Source organism: Stegodyphus dumicola, chromosome 3 (genome assembly GCF_044657685.1).
Source record: "Stegodyphus dumicola isolate Sdum_Otavi_A_Nest chromosome 3, ASM4465768v1".
Classification (NCBI taxonomy): domain Eukaryota; kingdom Metazoa; phylum Arthropoda; class Arachnida; order Araneae; family Eresidae; genus Stegodyphus; species Stegodyphus dumicola.
The window spans coordinates 58,747,982-58,766,924 of NC_140770.1; positions in this window are offsets into that span (position 1 = coordinate 58,747,982).

The following is an 18,943-nucleotide window of genomic DNA, read 5'->3' on the forward strand; positions in this document are numbered from 1 at the left end:
GCTAGCCTACATTTTATTAACATTCAGAGTTCAATATTTCATAAAGGTATTACAACAACTGCAAATCAATCAAACTGCGTCTGTATTCGATGTAATTGCTTCAACGGATGTCCTGAAAGCTTCACTATTGAGCAAGATAAAGGATAACTTTATTACAATAAATGTTAAAAGACTCTAGAAAAACTTGAAGAGAATGGAGACGTGTAACAATACGAAGTTATTGTTTCTATTTATCAGACGTTCTCAGATACTTGGAGAAATGGACAAAAAAAGTGTTTCAGGACATGGAAAACTACAGCTGGATCATATTAAAGGAAATGCCTTTTGGATTCACGTTCTTGTTTATTAATAAATGTTACCACATCCTAAATTATTGTAAATTGATATATATGAGGAATATGTTAACCTTAAACATTGTATCACGGAATATCACGGATTAAAAGATATTGGAATGGTCAATAAATAAGATATGATCTGTTCAGGAGTAGATGGAAGTAACTTCATACATTAATGAGAACCAGATTCCTGGTTCAAATGTTTTACAATTATCAGTTTTTCTTTTGTCTTCCTGACACTCATTCTGCAACTGAGCGAGTATTTAGAGTTATGATCAGCTTCTGGACTAGTAATAAGACACAGATTAAAGTGGGCACTTTCAAGGGTATGTAAATCATCCAAATAAATTTTGAATAAATTGCATGGAATTTTATAAGAAAATCAAAAAAGAGAAATATGTTCTAACAAATATTTATGCTTCAGTAAAATATAAGACCACTACATCAAAACCATTCACAAGGGTTACAAATTTAATATTTAAAATTTAAAATTAATAGAGCATTTTGATTTTCCTTTAATAGCCGCTAAGCGGGCAGTCTTCGTCTGGCTTTTAAATGTACCGGAAAATTCCTAAAAGGAGCACCAAATATTAAATTTAAAAACTGCAGAGAACTTTACTCTGCAAAACAGTTTATCGAAAAGAAAAAAAAAGCAAACAATAATAAACAAAGGGAAAGAAACATTGTTACTATTTCCTGTTGCTGCGTAGCTAACCAGCCATATGTTATTAGTGCTTTATTTTTCCCTTCACTTAGTTACTATATTATAATTTCATTAATCATTTATTATGTTCTATATACTGTATTAATTATATTTTCAAATATTTTATGTCATATTTTATGTAACAATTTGTCACATTTTATGTAATAATATATTTTATGTATGTCATATTTTATGTAACACCTCGTGATTTCAATTAATATCGCTGATTTTATCAGCAGCATGACGCTCACATATCTGTAAATAGGGCTTCTGCTCGAGGTACTGGAGGAACGCTTGTGAGATGGATGTTAAAATAAACGTATCACTTTATATTCCAAAATTTGTCTCATTCCTGTTGCCCCGGCTGCACAACACAAATAATTTATGAGAAAATACATTTCGCACACACACACACACACACACACACACACACATATATATATATATATATATATATATATATATATATATATATATATATATATACATACATATATATATATATATATATATTTTATTGTTAGCAATTTCCAAAATCTACCGTCAGATGGCGTCATGATATTAAAAGCATTTGTAATAATCAAAACGAGAGATATAAAAAAAAGGTAACCATGGCAATGACAATGTTAACTGATCGTGCACCTTTTAAAAATCAGTAGAATGAAGTATGTTGATGATTAAGACACAATAACACTCCGAACAAATCGTCGTATGTTGGTGATTTTTGTTCTGAATTTCTGTCCTCAACAACAAAAAGATACACATAGTGGATGTAAAAGAAAAATCCTGAGAACAACAATATAATATGAATTAGTTAAAATTGTTGTGTAGCGAATTTAATTTAATTTAAGTGATTCATAAAAATCAAAATTTTAATTAAAAGTGCAAAAAGTGACCTTGTCCCTCAAAATACCCCGTTAAAAGGGAGGACGCCGGACTGCCTAGTTGGCATAACCCACTCTTCGCCGAAAGTTAAAATAGTTGCAACAACAGCATACCCTCATGTTATCAAACTCGCCAAATCCATTAATTTGAAACCTCAACGGAAAATCTATGTCGCCAAACCCTCGCCAAATAAACACCACCTGTGACAAGGGGAAATTAGGAATTTCAACAACCCTGCAAGCGTCCCAACGAAGGAACGCTGGAAACTCGCAAAAAGTGACTTTTCAACCGGAAAGAAGGCATTTCATCCCCCTTTAACTAAATCACAAGCAAACGAAGAAAAAAATCTACCAATTAAAGCTCATAACTGAAATGCAATTAAAGTTAGAAAAACGAAAGTTATGCCAAATTAAAGAGCTAATTTTTCTGCAACTAATGATATTAAATACTAAGAAATCAAATTAATTTTTGACATGAAAAACTGAGTTTAATACGTGGAAAAAAATACTTATCCATTGTTTGCGTGTACAAGATTGAAGACGCAGTTCGCGTAAACTCGGAAAGCCAAAATATATTACACTAGAATTAATAGGCCCAAAAAGAATATAACCAAACTTGTGTAGCTCAAATTTTGAATAATTACAAATTAAAATTTTGATTTTTATGAATCACTTAATTAAATTAAATTCGCTACACAACATCCCTCCGATGATCGGGAAAAAAATTTTTTGGCAAAGCCAAAAAAATTTTAGGACCCACAGACAATGGAAAAGGTTTACATAAGTTACTAAATACGAAGAGAAAAAAAAAAGAGTACGTAATGGTACCACATGTTAATCACAAAGAAGGATACATATACCTATTTATAATTAGTCCTACCATAAGTCATGGTTAGCAAATATAAATCCTACCAAAACAATGGTTAGCAAATCCAAATCCTACCATAATTGTATGGTTAGCAAATCCAGTCCTACTATAATTGTATGGTTAGCAAATCCAATCCTACTATAATTGTATGGTTATCAAAGATCCCTTAGTGAACCGAGTAAGAGGGTCAAGAAGTGTCCCTGGCACACAACAAGCATACATCAAAACAAAATAAAAATGTTGTCAAACAACACGTGACACGCCCTAAAATAAAATGCGAAAAGTAAAATGTAAAATCACGAAACCCCCCAAAGGCAAATCAAGTGAAAAGTGTGTAAAACAAAATATATGTAAATAAACAAACACCACTGAGTATACGAGTGTTTAAAGCAAAACAATTCAAGAGCTACTGGCGCTTGACACAAAATGTAAACAAACTAGTTCTTGCAATCACCCATTGAAGTGACAATATCAACTCAAAAGTACGCTTAAGGAAAAAGTGTACCGTATAAATCCTAAGTTTCCCTAACACACAGAATTTCACTTCCCTAAGAACTGACACCGCACCAATACGAGAGGGCAAACGAATAAACACCGCGACTGTACAGCGCAGACTAAACTACTAATAAATCCTTGGCATAAGAAAACTAAAACGAGTTGCACTAAGAAGAACAGAAGACAATCACCACGAAGTGTCGGCTGGAAAACTATCTAGTCAAAAATTCTAACCGAAACAAATCCCGACTACCATGGCTAAGGGATTTCAAGAGAGAGAAAAAAAATTGAACTTAAGAAAAAGGAGAAAAGCGGGGACCAGCCCAGCAAAACCTCCAAAAAAAACCCGGGCTATTGAGACTAGAAAGTTCCCAGCCAAGACAACTTGATCACAACCTCACATGCCAAAGCATGTAAAATCCAAATGCAACACTCGACCAATGATAAGCCAAGAAGACTACACAACTATACTAATTTATTATAAAATTAAGCTACAAGAATACAATTACCAGAAACAAATAATAATTTAACCAAAATTGTATACAAAACACACTATTTCTCAAAATATTTCATTTCACTTTTTCGACACAAAACCATGTGTATCTTTAGGCCTTAGATGGTAAGGTGAATCGTGTGATGAGTTCTTTACATTATCTGTCAAAATTGAGTCATCCTTTTGAAGTGGGGGAAAAATAATTCTCTCTGGTACCTTCGTGAGTCTGTCCACGTGTATCGTCTGAATCCGATCAGGATTTGTAATTGAAGAGATTTTATAGTTAACTTTAGTCACTTTCTCAATAACCCTGAAAGGTCCCTGATTCAATTTAGAGAGTTCTCTAGCCATACCTGGCTGAACTACTCGAGTGTATAAATACACCAAATCTCCCACTTTTATGTCCTTATCATGAGAATTCTTTCCACGTAAATTTTCTTGCTTATCAGCAGCGTCTGTTAAATTTTGATTGACTAATTTAAAAGCCTTTTGTAATCTCAAAACCAAATCTTTAGAATAATTGTTTGTGTCATCATAAGTTCTAAAATTGGTTTGCAATAATAAATCAATTGGTAAGCACAAATCCCTGCCATATAAAATAAAAGCTGGACATTCCTGAAGTGCACTATGACGACTAGTTCTGTGTGCCAATAAGGCAAAAGGCAGATGTCTATCCCAATCCTCCTGAGTTTGAGAAACTAAGTGACTAAGTGAATTAATTAAGGTGGCATTTAATCTTTCTACTACACCATCAGACTGTGGATGATAACTCGTAGTAGCATGTTTAGTAATCCCCAATTTCTTATAAACTTCCAATATAGCTTGAAAAATAAAATTAGTACCTTTATCTGTAACAATGTGCTGAGGAATACCATGAGTTGAAATAAATTGTTCTAATTTCTCAATTATGGATATGGATGTAGTGTCCTGCAAAGGATAAGCTTCAGGCCATCGTGAAAAATAGTCAGTTACGACCAAAATATATCTGTTGCCTGCCGTAGTAACTGGAAGGGGACCCAATATATCCATCGCAATTCGTTCAATGGGACGGGTAGCCATAGGCATTCTCATAAGGGGAGCCTTATGAGCAGGTCTATGACCCCTCCTCTGGATACAGGAGTGACAGGACTTAATGTAATTGTGCACCTGTTTATGCATACCCTTCCAGAAAAAAGACTTTTGAACCCTATGAAGTGTTCTGTCATAGCCTGAGTGTGCAGCAGTAGGAGAATCATGATGCTCCTGCAAAATTCTTAATACTAGTGTTTTAGGAACAACTAGTCTATCTTGTTTCTGCCAACGTGACTTGGGTTTCTTGTATTTGCAATGCAAAACATCTTCCTTTACAAAAAATATCTGAGAATTAGGTGTAGGAGACTTATTATTCTTAAGATCATTTACAATCTGTTGGCAAGAAGGATCAGAAGCTTGTTCTTTTTTGAATAATTCCAACAATTCAGGAGTAATGGAAGTTTGAATTAACTGTGTAACATTTACTGCTCTAGATAAATAGTCTGCTGTTAGATTTAATCTACCTGGTTTGTGAACAATCTTATAATCAAACTGGGATAAACCCATAATCCAACGTGCAATTCTAGAAGTGGGATCTTTAAGTTTTAAAACATGAGATAATGAAGCTTGATCAGAATATACTGTATAAAATGGTTTACCAAGAAGATATTGTCTAAAATGTGCTGTGGCCCAAACAATTGCCAAAATTTCCCTCTCTACAGTACTATAACGTGTTTCAGGACCTTTTAATTTTCTACTAGCATAACAAATTGGATGTTGGAAACCGTTAGAATCTTCTTGACACAAGACAGCACCCAGTGCATAATTAGAAGCATCTGTACACAAGGAAAAAGGTTTAAGAAAATTAGGTAAAGCCAAAATGGGTTCATTCAGAAGTTCAGCTTTTAGAATATCAAAAGCATGCTGAGTTTCATGTGACCATAAAATGGAACTTTATCTTTAGTGAGCTGAGTTAAAGGAAGTGCCTTTTGGGCAAAATTTGGAATGAACCTTCTGTAAAAGCCAATAAGGCCTAAAAATCGCCTAACTTCTTTCCTATTTTTAGGTGCAATAAAACTCTGAATGGTCTTTAAATTTTTATCATCAGGCTGTATAATATACCCTTGGTAACTTTATATCCCAGATACGTAATTTGTTCTTTCAGAAATTGACATTTAGAAGGTTTAAGTTTTAAATTATGCTGTTTTAGTCTATCAAAAACTAACTTCAATTTTTCCAAATGTTCATCAAAAGTTTTAGAAGCAATGACAATATCATCAATGTAAATCCCTATTTTTAATGGTGAAAGATTGGCCAAAACTATAAACATCAACCTTTGAAAGGAACTAGGAGCATTTCGCATGCCAAAAGGTGTTCGTAACCACTCATAGTGCCCAGAAGGAGTCGAGAAACCACTTTTGAAGGTGTCATCAGGATGAATTTTCATCTGGAAAAACCCTGAAGTTAAATCAAGTGTGGAAAAATAATTCGAATCTCCTAACTGTTCTATCAATTCAATCATGGAAGGCAGAGGAAAACTGTCTTCTATCGTTTTCTCATTCAACTTGCGGAAGTCAGTGACTAAACGGTAGATGTTATCCGCTTTCTTAACAAATAAAACAGGAGCACTGTAAGGGCTGTCACTTTCTTGAATGATGTTGGCTTCAAGCAGCTCTGCCACCTGTCTATCTAATTTATCCCTGAGATGGTAAGGTACTTTGTAAGGCTTTTGCCTAACAGGAATATTATCACGCAAGTTGATGTTGTGTAAGATGGTGTCACACCCTGTTAACTCAGTGGCTGGGGCAGCAAAGATGTTACTATACTGATTGAGAATGTGTGATAAATGTTGTTGTTGCTGTTCAGGTAAATGTGTAAGATCAAATTCACCACCCCAAGACTCGAAATCCTCACCTGTTTCTATGGTGGTATTGTTTACAAGTTCAGAGTTATGTGTGATGACATTCACAGGTTGGGCACTGGACAATTTCATTCCTTTATTGAGATGTAGTGTATTCGGTGAAAAATTTGCAATTTTGACATAAAATTCATTAGATAAAGAAGTCTGATTAACTGACCTGGCCATGGAAAATTGACTTTGAGCATGTTCTATTAAAGGTTCAATTAAGACAGTTTTAGTAGTGAAATTTTCAGAACGAGCAGTGAGCTTAATGATATTTTCAGAAAAAGGTGGTAATTTATGTTTGGTTACAGAGTAACAAAATGACTGAGAAACTGAAGTTGAGAAAACCTTATTATTCATAGCACTAGGCTGACTTAGATTCCATTTAAGAATTACATTTGATCCTAAGAGTTGAGAAGTGGAGAAATCCAAATGCATATTGTGGTCTGCAAGAAATTTAGTTCCTAATAAAGCACCATACTGAGATGAAAGAGGTGTGTCAGTAATTAAAAATTCTGTTTCAAAATATTGTTGTTGAAATTCTATTGTTAAATTCATTTTCTTATTTATTTTTACTTTTTCTGCAGCAATACCCTTTAAATATATGTTACATGAATCCAATGAGAGTTTATTTCCAAAACACTGAATGTATTTAGCTTCTATGATGTTTACAGTTGCCCCCGAGTCCAATAAAAACTTTACTTTATTCCCCAAAATAGATTCCTCAACAATAGGCAAAGACGCCTCACTAGTGGATACTGTAAAAACCGATGGCACCTCCAAAAGGGTTTTAGGAGACGAAACGGAGACTGGTTTCTCCCCAGCCTGAATTAGTTTAAATTAAAACTTGGTGCTTGGGGATTCAAAGCATTTGTAGCCACACTTGTGGTATTTGGAGTACCCGAAACAGCTGGTGTGGTGTTATTAGAATGTCTCCTGGCTGTTTGGTTATTTCGAAATCTCTGTTGACCCTGTCTAGAGTGCTGATTAGGCACAATATTCGCATAGCAGTCCCTGCTAACATGCCCTATTCTGTTGCATCTGTAACAACGAGGCTGTATGGGTCTTGAACGAGTACCTTGTGATATTAAACTCTGCACCTGTGTTTGGAGAGAGCCCATCATTTTTGTAAGCTGAGCTATATTTTCCTGCTGCATCTTAATAGCTGTAGTGAGCTCTGAGTTGGTTACTGATGGTGTTGTAACTGCCTTCTCGACTGCTGGCTTAGCGGCATTCACTGCTCTAACCTCAGCTGTTGCAAAATCACTACTAGCATGGCTCTTAGCCCACATGTCTTCCTCAATAATAGCATGCTGTTTAGCAGATGCAAAAGTTTTGTGATACTGTGGTAGCAACAAGCGTCGCAAATGCAACTGCAATCCTTCGATAAACACTGACAGAAGTAAATCCTGCCACTGTGCTTCTGCTGCAGGGTCACTGCTTCTTTCCACTGGTACAGTTTTGTACGAAAGAGCCTCTATACGTGCTGCAAATTGTCGCACTGACTCGTGTGGTTTCTGAAAAGCCTGAATAAGAGCACGGATGTTAGAGTGCAAATTGTGCACTGAACTGAACCTCTCTTTCAACGCTTTCACAACATAGTCAAGACTGGCTTCTTTCTTTAACCTAGGATTATTCCTAATTAATTCTGCAGCCTCACCTGCCACCTTGACTCTGATCACTGTTAACTTGTCTTCATCTGACGAACCCACATGAGTGGCAATGAGATCAATCCTATCTAAGAAGTCATTCAGACTAATTCCCTTGTCTGCACCTGAGAACAGAGGAACAGAATCCAGAGGATCAGAACCAAAAACTGATAGAGCCATTACTTCTTGACTCTCCTCCCAGTCTATTGCACTATTACTAGCCGTTCTGGCTGCTCGTTTTGACACTTTCTTTGACATTTTAAACCGCGATCAGCAATTGCCAGCACATAAAGTAGGGATATATCCCAATGTGTGATTAACACGCGTGCCTTTTAACCTTATGTTGCAAACATACAGTTGCAAAAGTGTGAAACAGTAATCCTCAAAATCAATATGTAAACATGCAATACAAAATTTTGCACAAAAGAAAATACTTAACTAAACAGGTACTGCGTGAAAATGTTTGTGTTGGATACAATAGTTTTAAAGTCCAAATGTGTATCAGTAGTACATATCTGGTATGCAACCTCAAACAATAAGTATAAAATAAGCACAGTAATACAACCACGGTATAGGCCTGTCACTGTAACTAACTAACGAGTATGGTTTCAGTAAAAACCCTAGACATGTGGAAGAAAACTTTCACATAAATATGCAACAACACATATGACAATCACCAGTCTCAAGTCAAAATTAAGTTCCACTATAAGCGCAAGCCAAAAGTGATGCAAAAATAAACAGCTAATTTTTCTGCAACTAATGATATTAAATACTAAGAAATCAAATTAATTTTTGACATGAAAAACTGAGTTTAATACGTGGAAAAAAATACTTATCCATTGTTTGCGTGTACAAGATTGAAGACGCAGTTCGCGTAAACTCGGAAAGCCAAAATATATTACACTAGAATTAATAGGCCCAAAAAGAATATAACCAAACTTGTGTAGCTCAAATTTTGAATAATTACAAATTAAAATTTTGATTTTTATGAATCACTTAATTAAATTAAATTCGCTACACAACAAAATTATGAATATATGAATTGAAGAAAAATTAATGTAATATCATAGAAAATGTTTTAAAAGAATTAAAAGAATACAACATAAGGAACTCTCAAGTTTTAGATAAGTAAAATGTAAATTGAACTACTAAAATGTATTGAAATTTTTAGGAGTATTTTAAACTCAAAGCTATGGAAATGCAAATTCTTCATTCATATAATTATGCTTCAAACCGACTCGTTAAGAGGTAACAGTTTAAAACATCATAATCCTAACAAATAAGGAGTACTGATCTTACGTTCCGTTCCACTGACGTTTTCAGCACCAACAAATTTTAAAATAGAAACGAATATGAAAATAAAAATATGTTGATAAAAATATACAAAAATAATCCTTTTTTTATCTAATGGCGGGAACTTGCCTATTCAACAGTGGTCACACACATGTCCAGAAGTGTTGGCCATTTTATTGTGGATGCATCTAATAAACGGCCATCATTGCTTGTTACGAAGGGACGGACATTTGCAACCATGCCTTCTCCTTTGGTACTGCAGTAGGGTCCGTTGTGGACAACCTAATAATAATAATATTAATAATAGTAATAGCAATGCATACATACAAATATGTTAAGAAAAGGAAGAAGAAAAATTTCAATTCAGTAAATTTTAAAATTTATTTAATAGGACGAAAACGTAAAATCCTACGCTATTCTTGCAAGGATAAAATCCAATTTGATAAAGTAATAGAGAATAAGAAAAATTATCTCTTAAGAAATGCGAAGTGACGTTTAGAAAGCAAATGTGCACTTTTGTGGTAAATATAAATTGAAATTTGTAAAGAAATACACTGGAATTCTCAGTTAATATGGAGAATAAATGACTAAAAACAAGATAATAGTTTTTGATTCCATAGAAAGATACGGACTTATCAAGGCTACCTCGAACTTCTCCATACAACCATCGACAGTTCATGATAAGCACGTATCGTCATCTCGAATATTTGAACAAATTCCTTTTTAATTTTGTAATATCCGAATTGCATTTAAAATTTCAGATACTTGAGATAATTTCCCGATGCGCAGGAAGACCATTCATTGCAACTAAATTCAAAAATAACCATAGCACTCATACAGAAAAATACTTAAAACTAAAAGTAAGTTTCAATTGAGAAGCAGGAAATAAACTAATTTGTTATAAAAACAAAAAATTTTTTTACAAATTAATAGGCCAAATTAATTTTAAACTCTACCCTAACAAAAACTTTCAAAATGGCGTCATCACAGAAACAAGCACAAGAACGCTGCAGGTTGCAAAATATGGGAGAGTACACTGTACTTTTGTTTAATAACTGCTTGTATTTGGCAGAAAGTGACCCTGGAAGGAGTTGCTATTGGCATGAAATTTCCTACAAGATGCAAAACAGCAGAAAGCGTAGAAAAAAAAAATGGTAAAAGCTATATTGTAAGAACTGCAAAAGATTTGAAATGCAGAGAAAAATTAAAATTTTAGAACTGAAAACTTTAGGGTATGAACTGAATAATTAAGAAACGCAGAATAAAACTGATTTTTGAATTTATTCTGGATTACAGTCAAATAAAAGGGAAAAAAATTACAGCTAAAAGGGTATTTGCCAGAATATTTACAAAACAACTTTTATACACTTTAATTACAAAATACGTAAATCTACAAAGCTTTCAGAACATCCTTCCTCATCCTCCCTAAGTTACGGATAAACTTACCGACCTGTTGGTTTGAAGACTAAATTTAACGCCAGCTTTTTTAAAATAATAATTAGTAATATTTTTAGGAACGCTAATTTCTTAAAGTATTTGTGTAAGTAAAACGGTCTCTATCACTGAGAAAGAAATCACGATTACTAACAAGATTAAAGCTATTCACAGTAAACTTAAAATTTCAATTACCAATGAAAACAATACATTTTTTGTTCTTTATGCTCTTTTTAAATTCCATAAAACACCACTTGAATTCAGATTTATTGCTTATGGAACTAAAAATTATAAAAAGAACATTCACTTCTCTTAAATGCACAAAAAAGTAAAACGGTTAATGAATTGATATTTAATTTCTGTTACAAAAAAAATGCAATTGCATATGGAGCTATAAAAGAAAATAATTGTACATATTAATTTTCTTATCGAATTCGGAAAATGCTTATAAAAAGCAAAATGATGAAGCCATGATAATATACACATTATTTTATTATGAATTTTATATAAAATTTTAATATTTTACAAGTCACCCCAAATATATAAAAGCGATAGATAACTGAATTCATTAGTTCACATTCAGCATGTCAAGAGTAAGTGAAGGCAACAATTAGTAAAATAATCATGATCAAAATATGAATCGTTTGAGAAGCGCTGTATTTTTTTTTCATTTTCAATTTTAATGAAATCAAACTTAGTATGAAGCATTAAACTGAAATGCTGAAAGCAAAATTTTTATAAGCACGTTTATAGAAGTAGTAAAAAATTTGGCAAGTGAATTTAATTTTTGAGCCACGTAATGCAATAAATCATACTCGGGCGTAATTTGTCCATTTTATAATAGTGTAAACAATTATTCAGCAAGAAATTTCTCTCCGTCAGTCCCGGTAATGAGGTGAAACATTCAACATTATTTAATGTTAGGATTTATGTTATTAAACGAAAATAATTAAAAATATGCTTTAATATATTTCCTACGTAGTCTCTTTTAACTCAAAATTCCTCTATTCTTTTATTCTAAGCACATTTTGCGTGCTTAGTTAAAGATTGGGTAATACTAAGACAGTCTCCTTAAATATATAAGATGGAACAGCTTCATAATGGTGACAACACCTTTATGCAAGTCGGCCACTTATTGAAATATATAAACATTCACATGAATAAGCTTAGGAAATGCTTTTCTTGCACTTATGAAGACGAGTTTCTATTTTGGGAAATGCGACCTTCGAAAATTTCCAACCTAGATAGTAGATTTTTGAATTAATTTGATGCACGCTTTTCAATCTGTACGTGAACGACATTCCACAAAAAGCCAACACCATACTAGAACTTTAAGCTGATAACACTGCGAAAATCTCACAAAATGCTTTTTTTCTCCCACCATTACAAGTATTTTAAAATCACATGCAGGAATTGAGGCCTGGCTAATTAGATGGAGAGTAGAAATCATTGCAGACAAATGATTTCCTTGTGAAGATTACAGCTCTACTGTTCACAAGGAAAAGCCAGTTTCAAGGAAATTTAAAGTTGAAAGACTCCTCCCTTGTTCTGGGCTAAGCATGCCAAATATCTGTCGACAATTCTTGACAAAAATCTTACGTGGTCCCCAAACATACAATGTATGATTCAGAAGTTCCTAGCGTATGAAGCTAAAATTTCCCCTTAAATGACTCGGAACGGCGTTTTATCTCTAGACAACAAATTACAAAATCGACATTACGTCCCACGCTTATTTATGCTGACTTGTTTGGATATACTCTTGAGAAACGAACTAAAAGTACCTTCAGACTGTACAGGATTGAAGAGCCTCGGACAAAATCGCCTGCTTCCCATGGTTTGTAACGAGCCATGCAAATTTCGAGGAATAGACCATATCACAATTTCGAGCCTACTTCGATCCCCTGGCACACAGTTTCTATTTAATACAGAAACCATAAAAAAGTTACAAAATGTGCATGATTCGGGGAACGAAATAGACACAGGTAAATGAGTTATTTATAATTTACTGCTTAAGATGGCCATTTGAGCTCACCAGCGGTCCAGCGGTAAAATTGCTGAAACTGGTAGTTCGGTCCCAGGTTCTAATCCCGTAAAAGGGGTTTACTGCATGGATGTTTTTGTTTTTTTACCCATGCATAAAATTCACATAAACCAATTTCTCTTAAAAAGGCAAACCGACCATAAGTTTTACCATAATCACATAAACCAAATCGAATCAGAATGATCATTTGTCGCTTCATATAAGAATCGTAATCAAAATCATAGGAAAGAGGTTATGCTTTGATTTTCTAATATTTAATGTATTATGAATTTTGCCTAAATTCTTCCTCTTACTTGTGTACGTATGTGCTTTGATTTGTACTTAAAGAACTTTTAGAAGTCACTGCGTAACATAAGCTACAAAATTTTACGCTTTTCATCAACTACAAAATTTTACGCTTGGGTCAAAGTTCTTATATTTCATTTAAATTCTCAAGTAACTCTTTTTGATCATCAGCTGTTTGGAACATTGACTATTTCGTAATAATAAGCCAGTTTCGATGGAGACTGGACCTCGAGTGCGAATGCTTCGGTGGCAACAACACTTATACTCGCATAAACGACAAACGTTTAGTAAGTATACATGAATTCCATGTTACTCTATTTATGACCAGTTAGAATACGTAGCATTCCACTGATTCATTTATCTGATTAACGAAACAAGGCTTCCACGGTTAATCAAAATCATAGTTACATGGACAGAAAGAAGTTTAATAAGACGCAGAAAGGATGATTAATCGATATCACTCTTATTGTTAATTAGTATAATTTGGAGAGCAAGTTAAATTTTTACCAAATTTAAAACAACATTAAAGAAAAGAATTCCTTTCAAATTAAAAAAGGGAAATTTTGTTTATATTATTTCGATCGGATTTAGTGTGAAAATGCAGATTAATAGAGCATAATTAATAAATTTTTGAGCTTCAGAAATTTAAATAAACGGATTATTTAACAACATTTATATGTTTTAGATTATGTACGGGAAAATTAAGTACGTACGTTTAAATTATGCGAATAAAAGTCTTTTGAATCTTAATTTTTGTTTTATCTGATATTACTTGTCATTATTAAGCTCAGTTTCTACTTTCTGCATTTGCAGTAGAAACGTTGCTTCATTCCAATGCTTTGTGACATTAGCTTTTCCTCTGTTCTGATAATATTATATTTATAATTAAGCAAAAGCATACTTTAGTGCAAATCTTCCATGTTATTCGCGCAGAAAACGGTCCCATATCATACGCCGTCGAAACCCATTGGGCTTTATTCAGAGACTTCGCCTCATTTGAATTGCTGCTATGTCTAGACTCTTTTTAGAAAAAAAGGTCCATTTAAAACGCTCTGGTTTACTAATCGATATCTGGATGTGCATACATTTTAGATCATTATACATGGTTTATATTGATAATAAACGTATAACATATCGATAGATTATTAGGGTTTTTTTTCCGATCCCCATACCAACAAGGTATAAATTTTCTTACAGTTAACTTTTCATTTTATTTAAAGCCTTTACTTCCAATAGTTTGTTTTACTTCTAAGCTTTGCATATACACTGTTGCATAACATTAAACGGCTCGAAATCGCAACGACCTCTGTGAATATAGAGACTATATTTCTCTCTAATCTCACTGTTAGAAATATTATATAATATATAGTTTCGAAGGTTAACCTAATTTTGCAACAATTTTGCTTTCAAAGAATGTGCTCAAGTAGCTTTCTGTTAGGAGTGATTTGTTTTCTTCCAAACGTGTACTAATTACGACTACGGAATGAAGCATTATGAAAACTCGGTAATATCTATTTAATGTTACTTGATGTCCCTCTGTGACAGACGATCATGCTCTCTGAAACTTTTATTTCGTAACCACAGAAACCAATCGAAAATGTTATGAAATCCGATATTAACATTCCCATAAAACGATTTAAAAGACAGTGGAGTGATTCAAGAAGGCTTCCTCAATGTTCCGCTTTAAAACTAAATTTTTTTCTCTAGACATAAATATACCTAAGATAAGAAATATATAGTTTAATTACTTACGTTTAACGAAAGAGAAACAAGCTTACAATGTTTGAGGAACGAAAAACTCGGGAAATTTACTTTTTGAGTTTTATGTTATGCGTTTTTACTTTGGATAAAGGTTATGAAATCGACTTTTTGGAAACAAGTTTTGAATCTAAGAAGTAAAGTACTAAATAATGAAATGTATACTAATATATCTATCTGTCTATATATATAAGCGAAATACCACTGATTCATCACGAGATCTCCGAAACTATATACAAGACTGACTTGAAATTTTGCATAGTTACTCATTCCACGATGTTGACGTGAAGAAGGGATTTTACGTCAATCGTATCTAAAATGGATTTCTGTTATACAATAGAAGTTTCTCATACATTTCGATTTCAAATCCAAGTTCAGAATTTTCTTTTATTGTTGCCTAAACTATATATGAAATACAATGTTGCCAATGATTGCATTTTATTTTAAAATTATTAAATTGGTGAACAACTTGCATCTATCCAATGAATACAAACAACATTTAAATGATAAAGTTAATAATAACATTTATATTTAACTGTTATCACGAGATTCTTGAAAATAAATATTATTATTTAGATAAACCAATTATTGTGATGAAAAATAAAAATGTTGTTGTTATTTATAAAAATTGCCATACATAAAAAATCAAGAAGAAATAATTGTAATTGATTAAGAAATTTGATATCAAAGATAGTAACATTTATTTTCGTGAAACTTATAATAACAGTAAAATATATATAAACCTTAGTTTTATGTTGCCAATTTTTCGTGGTGTAAGGCTATTAAAGATCCCGCCACGTTACATAAAGGGACGCATCCCTATACACAGTACCTCATGGGTGATGTGGAAATCTGTGTATGACAGATTCACTTTCTGGCACTATATTTCCCGACTTTAAATTAAAAAAAAGTACATTAATTATCAATTACAAATTAGATATTTCGTCCATATAAGAAGTTTAGGTTTATACCCAAACAGATAGTGAGTCCAACAAAGCGCACGGGTATCAACTAGTACTTAATACGAAATATTGCCAAACCGTTGACCACCAGTTTTTGCGTATCTTCTTGTGCTATAAAATGAAAAAAAAAATATTTTGCTGATGATACATTTTGTGCAGGTATTCTTTTTTTAATAAAACTGCTTTGTGTCTCTGAAGCAAAGTGGTGGTTCTCAACCGAGATTAGATAATTATTTACTTTTTAACTTGTTTCGTGTTAGAATGTTTCTGCCTACTAAATGTGTTCGCATTGCATTTGGAACTACATTTTGCGACGTGGTTACCAACAATTCTATTAATTTGAAATTGACGGAAATTGTAACACATTTTTTAAAAAATCATAGGCATATTTCAAAAGCAATTTTCTGAAAACAGCACGGTTTCTCAATTGAGATACAATTAGCAGTTTGGGACTTTTGAAAGTTTTATGGAAGCGAATTTAGGCTAAATATAAAAATACCAAGTTACGTATCATTCAGGAATTTGTACAACAAAGTATAAACAATTGTTGCTAAATGCTAAAAGGAATAAGTTATCAATAAGCATGTTAAATAACAGACGAAAATATTGTTTATTTTTCCTAAATATAAACATTTTAACAGAATTTAATAACAGATTTCTAACAGAATTTTCTATTTTTACTGTGCGCTGCCTCTTTGAGGTCAAGTGGTAGTTTCGAAAATATATTAAGATCTTTCTTTTGCTTAGCAGTTGGTTCTCACTCTTGGCTGCCAAGGTGTTCCCGATATGTTTCGGAACTTTGATTTCTAATGGGAATGAAGATAATTCAGTTAATTTATAACTGGCGGAAATTGTAACAAAATTAAAAAATCCTTATTCATAATTATTTTTTCAAAAAATATGCTTACATAATCATGATATTTCAATACATATACAAAAAGCAATTTAAAAGTTTTAAAAACTTTTACGAAAAATAACGTTAGTTTAGATATAAACCGAGTTACGTTTAATTCAAAAATGTATTTAGAGTTAAATATTAAATGGAACGATTTATAAATCAACCCTTTTAAATAACGGTACAGATAGCTATTGAGTTTTTCCCAAATATAGATTACGATTTCTAATTCAATTTTCTATATTTACGTTGCAGGCAAATTTTGGAATTTTAATTAACAACTGTCAAACGTTATTCAAATGGTGATTGATAATACCAAAAATATTCAATACAATTCAGACACGCTAGTGAAGCATTGCAAATAAAGATAGAATCGTGCATAAATTATTAGACATAATTTACCTTTATATATCAAGTATTCTCCAAACTCTTATCCAATGGAAGTAGTGTTCCATACGGCAAAAAATAATATTTTTTTAATAAATTAAATGTTTAGTAACAATACTTAAATAACTATGATAAAAATGGAAGTGTATATATAAATGCCTTTCAGTTTACGTAATATTGTAAAATTAATATTACTAATTAAACATTTTAGTAATGAGTTATAAAATAAATGTAACTACAAAAACTTGAAAGAAAACTTCTGTATATTCCTCATTGCAATATTAATAAGTAAATGCCCAAAGTAAAACAGATTTATTTCATCGAAGTGCGAAATAAATTCTTTGATCTGTAATGTTACAATAAGAATAATTTCTTGCGTTTTGGGACGATTTAACGTTTTTTTGAGAAAGACCAGGTAACGAACAAAAATATATTAACAGTTTTCTTCGAATATTTAAGTAAGCAATTACGAATTAAAATTTAATTTTGATTATAGCAGTTGTTTTTTTTTTTTATAAAGATTAATGGTATGGATATCTGAAGAATGAAAATAGCTCTTTCAGTTGAAGCATTCAGGAATATTTTATATTTAAATTCGCAGCTTCAGCACATGTTGACTATAGCGAAATAAATAGTTTTTATCGCGGTGCCAAACACTTCCTAGCTGGAGAAATTTATGTTATCGAAACAGATATTAATTTGGATTACAGCCCAGTTATATTGTAAAGTAGACTGATCATGGGACAAATCAGCACCGTTTCCCTCTATAATCATTGGGACTAATAGTGGACAGCAATTCTAAGCAAAACTACGGTTGAAGATTCATATTCTTCTTCATACTCTGTGGACGAACAGTGAGGTAAGTACAGAAGACAATATTCGATCTTACTCTTTTTCTCTACTGGTTAGAATATCTCACAATAAGAAAACCTGTCTTACGAACGTAACTTTAATTTTAAGACTAAGATATCAGATTATTCCTTCTCCTACTTGTATTTCTAACCCCAGCCTACAGATCTATTTACTACGAGTTGTGCGTAATATGTTTTCAAAATTTAGCGGAATTTGATTGTACATAGTCTTCATCTTGTAAGAGATACAAAACATTAGCATAATTCTGCCACTTATAAACATAAAAATGAGGGGAAGCTTTATTTACAGAGGCTTTAGTTCCTGTAAGTGAAGTCTTGGGATAGAGCTTCAGCCGTGGCCTACGGCCACCTAAAAAGAAATATGAATGTGTTTTGATGACAAACTTCCTGTTATTGGACATAAGTTTCACTGTTTGGTGAACTTGTCGAATATGGTCTAATTAATGGAATTCAAGGAGAAATATTGAAAAATGTTAATAAACGAAAATGATATATTAGTAGATTTCCCCTGCAATAACAAAACCTCAGTAATCATTCAAGTAATCGGATTCTAGTCCAACCGACAATTTAAATCCAGGAGATATTGCTACCGATAATAAAAAGAGACAAAGGTTTGCTGAAATTAATTAGTTCGATTAATAGTGAGTTCTAGAAACGGCATTTAGGGACGCTACG